The 14,334-nt window shown below is 47.2% G+C and overlaps 1 protein-coding gene across 2 annotated transcripts in view; it reads right to left on the reverse strand.

Annotated features, from left to right (window-relative positions):
* Nucleotides 1-13,969, reverse strand: part of LOC144484402 (uncharacterized) — a 529,373-nt gene extending 515,404 nt beyond the window's left edge. The window contains exon 1 of one of the 2 annotated variants that reach the window (XM_078202930.1): nt 13,870-13,969. The gene's annotated coding sequence lies outside the window, so the exon portion shown is untranslated. Of the gene's footprint in view, nt 1-13,857 lie in introns of both variants that reach the window. The other variant, XM_078202932.1, reaches the window with a different exon arrangement.
* Nucleotides 13,970-14,334: the final 365 nt, after the last annotated feature.

Raw genomic sequence — 14,334 nt, forward strand, 5'->3', positions numbered from 1 at the left:
GGGGCTAAAAAAGGTGGGGGAGTAGCGATATTAGTTAAGGAGCATATTACCGCGGTGCAGAGGGTAGACAACTTAGAGGGGTCATGTACTGAGTCGCTGTGGGTGGAACTCAGAAACAGGAAGGGTGCAGTCACTATGCTGGGGGTGTACTACAGACCACCCAACAGCCCACGGGAAGTGGAGGAAAGGATATGTCAGGAGATTCTGGATAGGTGCAGAAAACATAGGGTTGTTGTAGTGGGGGACTTTAATTTCCCTGGCACAGACTGGAAAGTGCTTAGAGCTGGGGGACCGGACGGGGAGGAATTTGTAAAATGCGTACTGGAAGGTTCTTTGGAACAGTATGTAGATAGCCCGACTAGAGAGGGGGCTATACTGGACCTAGTTCTGGGAAATGAGCCCGGTCAGGTCGTCAAAGTTTCGGTAGGGGAACATGTGGCAAATAGTGACCACAACTCTGTTAACTTTAGGATAGTAATGGACAAGGATGAGTGCTGTCCTACGGGCAGGGTGCTAAATTGGGGGAAGGCTGACTATAGCCGGATTAGGCAGGAATTGGTGGATGTTGATTGGGAGAGGATGTTCGAGGGTAAGTCCGCGTCTGGCATGTGGGAGTCTTTTAAGGAACTATTGATAAGGCTGCAGGACAGGCATATGCCTGTAAAAAGGAAAGATAGGAAAGGTAGGATTCGAGAGCCGTGGATAACCAGGGAAATTGAGGATCTGATTAAAATGAAAAGGGAGGCGTACGTTAAGTCCAGGCAACTGAAAACAGATGGAGCTCTGGAGGAATACAGAGAGAGTAGGAAAGATCTCAAACAGGGAGTTAGAAGGGCAAAAAGAGGTCACGAGATGTTCTTGGCAGGCAGGATTAAGGAGAATCCTAAGGCATTCTATTCATACGTTAGGAACAAAAGAGTTGTCAGGGAGAAAATCGGACCTCTCAGGGACAAAGGAGGGGAATTATGCTTAGAACCCAAGGGAATAGGGGAGATCCTAAATGAATACTTTGCATCGGTATTCACGAAGGAGAGGGGCGTGTTAACCGGGAGTGTCTCGGAGGGAGGTGTTGACCCGTTAGAGAAAATCTCCATTACAAGAGAGGAAGTGTTAGGTTTTTTTAGGGAACATTAAAACTGACAAAGCCCCAGGGCCTGATGGCATCTATCTTCGACTGCTCAGGGAGACAAGAGGTGAAATTGCTGGGCCTCTGACGGAAATCTTTGTCGCTTCTTTGGACATGGGTGATGTACCTGAGGATTGGAGGATAGCGAATGTGGTCCCGTTGTTTAAGAAGGGTAGCAGGGATAACCCAGGAAATTATAGGCCGGTGAGCTTGACGTCCGTGGTAGGGAAGTTGTTGGAGAGGATTCTTAGAGACAGGATGTATGTGCATTTAGAACGGAACAATCTCATTAGTGACAGACAGCATGGTTTTGTAAGAGGGAGGTCGTGCCTTACAAATTTGGTGGAGTTTTTTGAGGAAGTGACAAAAACGGTCGATGAAGGAAGGGCCGTGGATGTCGTCTATATGGATTTCAGTAAGGCATTTGACAAAGTCCCACATGGCAGGTTGGTTAAGAAGGTTAAGACTCATGGGATACAAGGAGAAGTGGCTAGATGGGTGGAGAACTGGCTTGGCCATAGGAGACAGAGGGTAGTGGTCGAAGGGTCTTTTTCCGGCTGGAGGTCTGTGACCAGTGGTGTTCCGCAGGGCTCTGTACTAGGACCTCTGCTATTTGTGATATATATAAATGATTTGGAAGAAGGTGTAACTGGTGTAATCAGCAAGTTTGCGGATGACACGAAGATGGCTGGAATTGCGGATAGCGAAGAGCATTGTCGGGCAATACAGCAGGATATAGATAGGCTGGAAAATTGGGCGGAGAGGTGGCAGATGGAATTTAATCCGGATAAATGCGAAGTGATGCATTTTGGAAGAAATAATGTAGGGAGGAGTTATACAATAAATGGCAGAGTCATCAGGAGTATAGAAACACAGAGGGACCTAGGTGTGCAAGTCCACAAATCCTTGAAGGTGGCAACACAGGTGGAGAAGGTGGTGAAGAAGGCATATGGTATGCTTGCCTTTATAGGACAGGGTATAGAGTATAAAAGCTGGAGTCTGATGATGCAGCTGTATAGAACGCTGGTTAGGCCACATTTGGAGTACTGCGTCCAGTTCTGGTCGCCGCACTACCAGAAGGACGTGGAGGCATTGGAGAGAGTGCAGGGAAGGTTTACCAGGATGTTGCCTGGTATGGAGGGTCTTAGCTATGAGGAGAGATTGGGTAGACTGGGGTTGTTCTCCTTGGAAAGACGGAGAATGAGGGGAGATCTAATAGAGGTATATAAGATTATGAAGGGTATAGATAGGGTGAACAGTGGGAAGCTTTTTCCCAGGTCGGAGGTGACGATCACGAGGGGTCAGGGGCTCAAGCTGAGAGAGGCGAAGTATAACTCAGACATCAGAGGGACGTTTTTTACACAGAGGGTGGTGGGGGCCTGGAATGCGCTGCCAAGTAGGGTGGTGGAGGCAGGCACGCTGACATCGTTTAAGACTTACCTGGATAGTCACAGGAGCAGCCTGGGAATGGAGGGATACAAACGATTGGTCTAGTTGGACCAAGGAGCAGCACAGGCTTGGAGGGCCGAAGGGCCTGTTTCCTGTGCTGTACTGTTCTTTGTTCTTTGTTCATAGAGCAGATAGGGGAGAAGGAAAGGAGAGGGTGCAGAATGTAGTGTTACAGTCATATCTAGGGTGTAGCAAAAGATCAACTTAATATAAGGCAACTCCATTCAAAAGTCTGATGGCAGCAAGGATTAAGCTGTTTTTGAGTCAGTTGGTACGTGATCTCAGACTTTTGTATCTTTTTCCCGATGGAAGAAGGTGGAAGAGAGGGTGTGTGGGGTTCTTTTTTGATTTGATTTATTATTGTCACGTGGATTAGTGTACAGTGAAAAGTATTATTTCTTGTGCACTATACAGGCAAAGCATACTGTACATAGGTAAGGAAAGGGGAGAGTGCAGAATGTAGTGTTACAGTCACAGTTAGGCTGTAGAGAAAGATCAAGTTAATGAGAAGTAGGTCTATTCAAAAGTCTGATGGCAGCAAGGAAGAAGGTGTTCTTAAGTCAGTTGGTACATGATCTCAGACTTTTGTACCTTTTTCCTAATGGAAGAAGGTGGAAGAGAGTATGTCTGGGGTGTGTGGCATTCTTTATTATGTTGGCTGCTTTTCCGAGGCAGCGGGAAGTGTAGACAGAGTCAATGGATGGGAGGCTGGTTTGCGTAATGGACTGGGAAAATGCCCCAAAGTTTTCAACAATCAGCAGCAATGACAGCAAAATCCAACCACTCCAGTCAAATGTAAACTCGGAAGCTGGTGTGACTGAGTGAAGTATTTATTTGAGTAACTGTCAGGATTGTTTTCTCATGGATATTCCAAGTCATTTTTAAAATCATTCAATTGATTCTAGTCGTTGGTGAGACTAGCATTTATTGCCCTTGAAAAGGTGGTGGTGAGCTGCCTTCTTGAATCGCTGCAGTCTATGTGGTGTAGGTACATCCATAGTCTTGTTGGGGAGGGAATTCCAGGATTTTGATCCAATGACATTGAAGGAACAGTGACATATTTCCAAGTCAAGATGCTGAGTGCTTTCGAGGGGGACTTCCAGGTAGTGGTTTTCCCCACCTGTCCACTGTCCTTGTCCTCCTAGATTGTAGCGGTCATGGGTTTTGTTTCCTTGTTTTCCTTTCATCTGTGGAATTTGCTACCCCAAAGTGCGGTGGATGCTGGGCAGTGAGTAATTTAAGGAGGAATTGGACAGATTTTTAATTGGTTATGGGTTGAAAGGTTATGGGGAGAAGGCAGGAAAATGGGGATGAGAAGCATATCAGCCAGGATTGAATGGCAGAGCGGACTTGAGGGGCCGAATGGCCTAATTCTGCTCCTATATCTTATGAATGTATGAACTTGCAGGTTTCATACAGATTTGCAAAAAAATAAAAAATTCTTTGGAAGTGGACATTACTGGCAAGGCCCAGGTATCTGTCCTGAATTACTATGATGTGGAGATGCCGGCGTTGGACTGGGGTAAACACAGTAAGAAGTTTAACAACACCAGGTTAAAGTCCAACAGGTTTATTTGGTAGCAAAAGCCACACAAGCTTTCGAGGCTCTAAGCCCCTTCTTCAGGTGAGTGGGAATTCTGTTCACAAACAGAATTTATAAAGACACAGACTCAATTTACATGAATAATGGTTGGAATGCGAATACTTACAACTAATCCAGTCTTTAAGAAACAAAACAATGGGAGTGGAGAGAGCATCAAGACAGGCTAAAAAGATGTGTATTGTCTCCAGACAAGACAGCCAGTGAAACTCTGCAGGTCCACGCAACTGTGGGAGTTACAAATATTGTGACATGAACCCAATATCCCGGTTGAGGCCAAGTTCCGCACACACAAGGACGGCCTCAACCGGGATATTGGGTTCATGTCACAATATTTGTAACTCCCACAGTTGCGTGGACCTGCAGAGTTTCACTGGCTGTCTTGTCTGGAGACAATACACATCTTTTTAGCCTGTCTTGATGCTCTCTCCACTCCCATTGTTTTGTTTCTTAAAGACTGGATTAGTTGTAAGTATTCGCATTCCAACCATTATTCATGTAAATTGAGTCTGTGTCTTTATAAATTCTGTTTGTGAACAGAATTCCCACTCACCTGAAGAAGGGGCTTAGAGCCTCGAAAGCTTGTGTGGCTTTTGCTACCAAATAAACCTGTTGGACTTTAACCTGGTGTTGTTAAACTTCTTACTGAATTACTATCACAGACAGAGATATCTTACCAATCACCAATTGTCCTTTGTGATGGTGATAGTTGGCCGCCTTCTTGAACCTCTGCAGTCCATATAGTAAAGGTGCTCCCACAATGCAAGAGTATTAGAATTTTAACCCAGATTTTAACCCAGGGGCGGCACGGTAGCACAATGGTTAGCACTGCTGCTTCACAGCTCCAGGGACCTGGGTTCAAATCCCAGCTCAGGTCTCACTGTCTGTGTGGAGTTTGCACGTTCTCCCTGTGTCTGCGTGGGTTTCCTCCGGGTGCTCCGGTTTCCTCCCACAGTCCAAAGATGTGCGGGCTACGTTGATTGGCCATTCTAAATTGCCCCTTAGTGTCCCAGGATGCATAGGTTAGAGGGATTAGTGGGTAAATATGTAAGGATATGGGGATAGGGCCTGGGTGGGATTGTGGTTGGTGCAGACTCGATGGGCCGAATGGCCTCTTTCTGCACTGTAGGATTCTATGATTGTAAGAGTCACATTGAAGGGACAGTGATATTTGTCCAAGTCAGGGAGTTGTGTGGTTTTCCCATGTTCCAGCTGCTCTGGTACTTCCAGGTGGGGAAGATTGTGGGTTTAGGAGATTCTGCCAAAATCCTGGTTGAGTTGCTGATGTATAAAGTCTCTCTTCGTCATCCTCCTCCCGACCTCTCCCTCTTCACACATAAAGGCTGAATTCTTGTAGCTCTGAAGAGGTGGAGGGTTCCTTTCTCTCAGTGCATTGGTGAACAGTTTGAGGCTTTGTCACAATCCAGCAGCTTTCATATCCACTATTTCCTAGTCCCAATTCCACAGTTTACCAGATTAGTTCAGCTGAATTTCGTATTTTGTGTTTTAATGGCTTGTCTCTCATGTTTCCCTCTTTCTGTTTTCACTTCATTTTTCAAGGGATTAGAACGTGAGGAATGACAGACAATTGTAAATCAAGGATCACATCAAGATCTGACAGAGTGTCTCGATTCATCAGGATCTAAACATCATCAGCCTTTCAACATGGAAGAAAGAAGGACCGTTCACAGTGGGGAGAAACCATACACGTGTTCTGTGTGTGGACAAGGCTTCAACCAATCATCTGGCCTGTAGAGTCACAAGCGCAGTCACACCAGGGAGAGACCGTATAAATGTGGAGACTGTGGAAAGGATTCAATTATCCAGTTGACCTGGAAAATCACTAACACATTCACACTGGAGAGAGAACTTTTACCTGCTCTGAATGTGGACAGCTGGCCTGTTGACACACCAGCGCATTCACAGCAGGGAGAGGCAGTTCACCTGCTCTGAATGTGGAAAAGGATTGACTCAGTCATCGGCCCTGCTGATACAGCGACACATTCACACAGGGGAGAGGCCTTTCACCTGCTCCGTGTATGTGAAGGGATTCACAGATTTCTCTGCCCTGCAGAGACACCAGCGGGTTCACACCGACAAGAGTTTAAATGCCCTGAGTGTGGAAAGAGTTTTAAAACTCCACGCACACTGCGGGAGCACCAGTACATTCACACCGGTTCCACACCGTTCAGCTGCTCCCACTGCCAGAAGGGGTTCAGGACATCATTCCACCTTGTGGCACATGAGCGCATTCACACTGGAGAGAGGCCATTCACCTGCTCTGAATGTGGGAAGGGATTTAACCGATCATCCAACATGCAGAAACACCAACGAGTTCACAGTGAAGAGAGACCGTTTAAATGTCCAGACTGCGGGAAGGGCTATAAAAGTTCTGAGGAACTGCGTCACCATCAATGTGTTCACTCTGACGAGAGACCATTCACGTGTTCTCACTGCGGGACTGGCTTCAGGCGATCAGGCGACCTCACTGTACACCAGCGAATTCACACTGGGGAGAGGCCGTTCACCTGCCCTGTGTGTGGGAAGGGATTCACTTGTTTATCCTCTCTCACTTCACACCAAGTTGTTCACACAAATGAGAGACCGTTCAAATGTTCTGACTGTGAGAAGAGCTTTAAAAGCAGAAAACTTCTGCTCGCACACCAGCGAAATCACTCTGAGGACAAACCGTTCACCTGCACTGAGTGTGGGAAAGGATTCACCCGGTCATCCATTCTGCTGAGACACCAACAAGTTCACAGTGAGGAGAAGCCGTTCACTTGTTCAAAGTGTGGAAAGAGATTCACCCAGTCATACAACCTGGTGAGACACCAGCGGGTTCACCAGTGATCACAGGGGTGTGATTCTGCTGTTATTGCTGCTGTTAATTACATCCCAACTAAATAATGTTTATCCTGATAGTTGGAGTTTTTCTGATGTAAATCAACCCTGTTGGACTTGTAGAATGCCCCACAGCATCTCACATTCATGTGTCAATAAACCTTCACGCCTGCAGACCTTGTTTTAAATTTAAATCACTCAGAAACTGTATTGAACTAAAGATGAACAATAAACAGATCACAGTCCAATCCACCCCTGTGTGAATGTGCCGATGTATCAGCAGGCCGATGACTAAAGTCTGTTTTGTAACTTCAGGATAAAGATTTAAAAGCTCTGAATGTTGGTCCTCTCATATGTCGGCTGGAGCTATTTGATAGGCAGGATGTTAATAGCTGTAAACTTGGCAGATGTCGAAAGAATTACTATTGGAGTAAACTCACCCATTTATAACCTCAGACTCTGGTCCCTATTGTAATGAATAAGTAACACAGTGGAATAGCGGGGTAAATATGTGGGGCTACGAGGATAGGGCCTGGGTAAGATGCTCTGTTGGAGAGTCGGTGCAGACTTGATGGGCCCTGTACCCTTGTGCATTTACCCTGCTAACCCCCCTAACCTACACATCTTTGGATGCGAATGGATAATTTAACATGGCCAATCCACCTAACCTGCACATCTTTGGAATGTAGGAGGAAACGGAAGCACCCAGAGGAAACTCAGACACAGGGAGAACGTACACAGAAACCCACTGCTGTCAGGCAGCAGTGCTAACCACTGTTCCACCGTGCAGCCCTTCATCTGCTGCTGAATCCCACATCCACACATTACTGCCAGACTTGACAATTTCAACACATTCCTGACTGGTCTCCCACATTCTGTAATTTTGAGATAATCCAAAATGTCCCCATGTCTTGCAGACGCTTCCTCCATCTTCACAACCCCCTCTTCTAATTCTGGACCTCTGTGCAACCCCTTTGCAATTCCTGCAGCATTGCTGGCCTGCGGACTAATGTATGGTTCAATTCCCATTCCAGCTGAGGTCGGTGTCGGAGCTGTCTCCTCACCCTGCCCAAGAGTGGATGGTAACGGCAGCCTGCTACTGACACAAACTGCCAGGAAAACAGCTCTGGATGACACATCAGCAGACATTTGGGGTTCCAAATGCTTGAAAGCTGTTAACATGTGTGAAATTGAGGTGTATTCCAGACTAATTTAAATATAGGATGAGTGTCATTGCTTATTTAGTCACTGCTGTAAACAGCAGAATTTTCACTTTGTAAACCTCAGCTTGAAGGAATAAAGTGAATAAATTGGGATCTTAACTTTTACCCTTATCCATCTGAAGCCAATGGACTTCCTTTTCCCCGCCCTGATGTGACACTGAATCTTCTTAGGTTTGAAGAAGAAACTCAACCTCAGAGCACTGGGTGGTACAGTGACACAGTGGTTAGCACTGCTGCCTCACAGTGCCAGGGATTTGGATTTGATTCCCGGCTTGGGTCACTGTGTGGAGTTTGCACATTTTCCCCATTCTGTGTGGATTTCCTCCGGGTGCTCCGGTTTCCTCCCACAGTCCAAAGATGTGCTGCTTAGGTTGGCTGGCCTTGCAAAATTGACCCTAGTGTCGGGAGGATTAGCAGGTTAAATATGTTGAGTTACCGGGGTAGGGCCTGGGTGGGATTGTGGTTGGTGCAGACTCGATGGGCTGAATGGCCTTCTTCTGCTCTGTAAGATTCTATGATTCTATGAGTTCACAAAATTAAAGTTAAAAGTTAAATTTATTTATTAGTCACAAGTAAGGCTTACATTAACACTGCAATGAAGTTACTGTGAAATTCCCCGAGTCGCCACAGTCCGGCACCTGTTCAGGTCAATGCACCTAAACAGCGCATCTTTCAGACTGTGGGAGGAAACCAGAGCACCCGGAGGAAACCCACACAGACACGGGGAGAACGTGCAGACTCCACACAGACAGTGACCCAAGCCGGGAATTGAACCCGGGTCCCTAGCGCTGTGAGGCAGCAGTGCAGACAGACAGTCAAAAAATCATCAATTCCACTCCCACCCGGAGCTATGGGGATATATTTATACATTATCTCATTTCACAATAAAACCCACACACTGAGTTTCAGATTTGCTTCTGTTATTATTTTGGTGCCCAGCAGGTGGTCTCAGTGTGTGTGTGTGAGTGCAGAAAGATAGAAACAAGAAGCAGGAGTAGGCCATTCGGCCCTCCGAGCCTGCCCCACCATTCATTTTGATCATGGCTGACCATCGAATTCAATATCCTGATTCCCCCCTTCCTCCCATATCCCTTGATCCCTTTAGCCCCATGAGCTATATCTAATTACTTCTTGAAATCATATATGCGTGTCTGTGAATATATTTATACATCTGTGAGTTTGTCTGTATCTAGAATCATAGACGATTGACTCACCTGATGAAGGAGCAGCGCTCCAAAAGCTCGTGATACCAAATAAACCTGTTGGATTTTAACCTGGTGTTGTGAGATTTCTAACTAGAATCATAGAATCCAACAGTGGAGAAGGTGGCCATTCGGCCCATCGAGTCTGCATGACCACAATCCTATCCAGGCCCGATCCCCTTAACGCCATGCATTTACCCTAGGTAGTCCCCCTGACACTAAGGGGCAATTTAGCATGGCCAATCCACATAACCCGCCCATCTTTGATCTGTGGGAGGAAACTGGAGCATCCAGAGGGAACCCACGCAGACACGGGGAGAATGTGCAAACTGAACACAGACAGTGACCTGAAACTTGAATTGAACCCGGGTCCCTGGCGCTGTGAGGCAGCGGTGCTAAGCACTATGCCACAGTGCAGTAATCCAGGAGAACTGGATTAATTGTTGGATTACATAGTGATATGTTACAGAGCAGAAATCCAGGAGAACTGGATTAATTGTTGGATTACACAGTGATATGTTACAGAGCAGTAATCCAGGGGAACGGGATTAATTGTTGGATTACACAGTGATATGTTACAGAGCAGAAATCCAGGGGAACGGGATTAATTGTTGGATTACACAGTGATATGTTACAGAGCAGAAATCCAGGAGAACTGGATTAATTGTTGGATTACACAGTGATATGTTACAGAGCAGTAATCCAGGGGAACGGGATTAATTGTTGGATTACACAGTGATATGTTACAGAGCAGTAATCCAGGAGAACTGGATTAATTGTTGGATTACACAGTGATATGTTACAGAGCAGTAATCCAGGGGAACGGGATTAATTGTTGGATTACACAGTGATATGTTACAGAGCAGTAATCCAGGAGAACTGGATTAATTGTTGGATTACACAGTGACATGTCACAGAGTCTTAAAATCTGAAATAAAACAGTCAATGCCACAAATAGTCAACAGGCCCAGCAGCTTCTATTGGGCCAAAAACAGAGTGAAACATACAGCCAAACATCCATATGAATGAGGAGCAGCAGTGGACCATTGGGCCCCTCTGCTGCAGCATTTGACAAGATCTCGACTGATCTGATTGAGGTCAGAACTCCACGTTTCTGTCTCCCCCCAAGTCCTCTGACTCTCTTGTCAATCAGGAATCCATTTATTCAGCCTTAAAAATATTCAATGACTCTGTTCCCACTGCTCTCTGGGGAAGAGAATTCCACAGACCAAAGACCCTCTGAGAGAGAGAGAAAAATCTAGTTCTCTCTGTCCCTAATGTCTCAAGTCCAATGCGCTCTCCAGAGCCACACAAAGAAAATCAAGATAAAAGCAAATTACTGTGAATGCTGGAATCTGAAACCAAAAGAGAAAATGCTGGAAAATCTCAGCAGATCTGGCAGCATCTGTCAGGAGAGAAACGTGCTGACGTTTCGAGTCCAGATGACCCTTTGTCAAACCTGACCTATGATCAATTGAGAGAGGGAGGTGGAGGAGAACAAAATGAAAGATCTGCAAACTGACAAAATGTTTCACGGCCCAAGACCAAAGCGAGTGGTAATGGGACAAGTAAAGACACAAAAGATGTTCTGGATGAGGTGTGAATAGCCGGTTAGCGATAGTCTGAATGTAAAGTAAACAAGAGGGAAATGAGGTGAAAAAAGCAGCAACGAAACGCAGAACACAATGGGGGCAGAGATTGTGGTGTAAAATTGTTGAGCTCACTTTTGTTCTGAAGGCTGTAAAGTGTCTCTTTCAGTTGCGAGAAATAATATTATATTTCCCAGTTCCGATGACAGGTCACATTCAGTCTGTTTCTCTCTCCACAGAGGCTGCCTGACTTGTTGAGTATTTCCAGCCAAAAGAGAAAACGCTGGAAAATCTCAGCAGGTCTGGCAGCATCTGTAAGGAGACAAAAAGAGCTGACGTTTCGAGTCCAAGTGACCCTTTTGGCAAAAGCAGCAATTTGCTGTGAACTGGGCGGCGTTGAGGTTTTGAGTGACAGTCCTGGGGCGATATCAGGACAGGAACAGCCACAGATTCCCCCTTTTCCCTGGGACATTTCAGTGGAGCTGTGTTGGTGAGTGTTTGTAATCTCTGTCTCACTGTCTCGGTAATGGAGGCAATTTCCAGCGTTTTCCGTTTTATGTCAACCAGAGAATGTGTAAGAATTGTCACACCCGAAACAGATGTCTCTTACTCAGGACACCCCAGCTCGGGTCTCGTTGGGGGGGAGGAGGGGGAGGGGGGGGGGAGGAGGGGGAGGGGGGGGGGAGGAGGGGGAGGGGGAGTTGGGGGCGGGGGCGGTGGGTAACGTTCACAATTTTGTGTTTATGTCTGCTGCGAATAATACTTTGGATTAAACGGAGAAGTTTTTTAAACTGAGGAGAGTAACTGCATTTGGGCGCTGACTTTAAACAACATTAACAAGCCCGGGCTGCTGGAGAAACATTTAGGGATTTGTGAGCAGTCAGTTCCGGCTGGTTTGAAGTGAAATCCTGTCGGTGCTGCGGCAAATCTGAACTCAAACCAGACAAACTGGAACCGCTGGGTTGGAGATTCCGGGTGTTGGGATGTGGGAGCTGGGGGAGGGGGAGATGGCGGGAAAACTCTGAGCCTGAGTTTCGAGCGGGATGTGAGCGGGATAAAGGGAAGGAATGACAGTTAATGTGGGAGTCAGGGACAATAGCAGAAGGTGGGAAGCTCTGGAAAGGAGCACGGAGGGTAAAGGCCATGAAAGAATGTTTGTTTAAATGAAGATAAAAGCAAAATACTGCGGATGCTGGAATCTGAAACAGAAACAGAAAATGCTGGAAAATCTCAGCAGGTCTGACAGCATCTGTGGAGAGAGAATGGAGTTAATGCTTCCAGTCTGGATGATCACAAATGCGATCAGACCTGCTGAGGTTTTCCAGCACTTTCTGTTTTTGATTAACTGAAGGTTCAGCAGGGAAAGAAGCAGCGAACTGAACACACTGAACCCAGGGGGAGGGGGTGACCCAGGATAAGTTCAGTGAGGCTCTGCAATGTCCATCAACACATCCACATTCAGACCTTAGAGAGCCAAGGGGGAGGGGAAGGAGAAACTATTTGGGGCACAGCAGGTGGTCACCCCTCCCCCCACTCTGTGGTTCCACATCCCTCCCACACCTGGACAGGGTTGGCTCAAGGTGCAGGAAGCTGCAAGCTGAGAGGCTGAGCTGTGAACTGGGCCGGGTTGGGGGTTTGAGTGACAGTCCTGGGGCTATATCAGGACAGGAACTGCCACAGATTCCCTCTTTTTCCTGGGACGTTTCACTGGAGCTGTGTTGGTGAGTGTTTGTAATCTCTGTCTCGGTAATGGGGGTGGGTTGTCGATTGCTGTGAGTGTTAGACTAAATAACCTCTCCTCATGCTGCCAATTCCAGTCTGCAGACTCCATTTCTCAGTCCAGTTTGCTGCTCTGTCTCTCTGTACTTTGCTGCAGTGCTCCACATTCTGAGCAGCATCCAGTCCATTGTTATCACCCGAAATTTGCGGCAAACTCCCTTCACTGTGACACAGTGGTTAGCACTGCTGCCTCATTGAGTCTGGGTTCGATTCCAGCGGTGGGTGACTGTCTCTGTGGAGTTTGCACAGTAAGAAGTCTCAGAACACCAGGTTAAAGTCCAATAAGTTTATTTGGAATCAAAGCAAATTACTGCGGATGCTGGAATTTGAAACTATGTTCTGTGGAACATCGTTTCCTCACTTGTTCCTGTGCAGCAGTAAATCCTCATCCTGAACACTTTACCTCCTCCCTGTCCTGCAACCAACTCCCACATTGACCAATCAGCTCATATTTCAATGGATTGTCCCATGACTCCACTGTGCCAGGCTGCATGGCGTATGGGCGCTGTTTCACCCATAAGATGGATGTGTGCAGCACCCTCTTCCAACTGTTCTGGCTGCCAACCAGCCCCTGTCCACCCACACAGTTCCAGCAGCACCGCACACAATACTGCTCACCTGCTCCGACAGACTCATGAAGGATGTCCTTTCATTTTCTCAGAGAGTTGGTCAGCCTGGCAAACCCAGTGTGAAATATCTTCACAAATCTTTTCTCCCACCCTCTATTCTGGCTGGGTTCAATTCTCTTTTGTACAGAGTGAAAATAAAATCAATTATTTTCTTTCCCGGTCACTGCAGGGAGCTGCAGCTTCTTATTGGGGGTGTTGGGGTCTCCAGCGGGTGTTTGTGAATCCTCCCCGCCCACCTCCCAGGGTTTCCTTCCTTCCCAGAGATCAGAGTCCTCATTGATTTGAGGCCAAAGTGTAACCTCTTATTTATTGTCCCCCTCCCCCATCCTCTGATGTGAACCATCCTCCAGTGGCTGAGCCAGGATGGGGCCGTTAACCTGGGCCTGTTCCTGGGAGGGAGAAGCCCCGCAGCTGCAAACCAGGGAGCTGACAATGATTCTGAAGGGTTTGCGGATCCACAAAGTGTTTCCAAATCCTCCCAGCCACCGCCTAACGCTGACTCCGCTTCTCCGGGACAAACAAGCGCCAAGGACAGCAATGACACTGCGCATGCTCCACATCACAATGCCCCGGGACTGATTGACGGCAGCTCCGGGCCAATAGGAAGAGGGGGCGGGGCTGGATGACCGAGCGGGAGCGGCTGGTCCTCCAAACAATCGGAGTGAATGAGGAGCGGGACCTGAAGCATGCGCAGTGCGGGTAATGGCGACAGACGGTTTAGAAAATTGAACAACATCAACTATCTCCCTCTGTTCAGACCCGAGAATGAAGCCCAGCAGGACCCGAGAATGAAGCCCAGCAGGACCCGAGAATGAAGCCCAGCAGGACCCGAGAATGAAGCCCAGCAGGACCCGGGAATGAAGCCCAGCAGGACCCGAGAATGAAGCCCAGCAGGA

This window comes from Mustelus asterias, unplaced genomic scaffold (assembly GCF_964213995.1).
Source record: "Mustelus asterias unplaced genomic scaffold, sMusAst1.hap1.1 HAP1_SCAFFOLD_106, whole genome shotgun sequence".
In the NCBI taxonomy this organism is placed as follows: domain Eukaryota; kingdom Metazoa; phylum Chordata; class Chondrichthyes; order Carcharhiniformes; family Triakidae; genus Mustelus; species Mustelus asterias.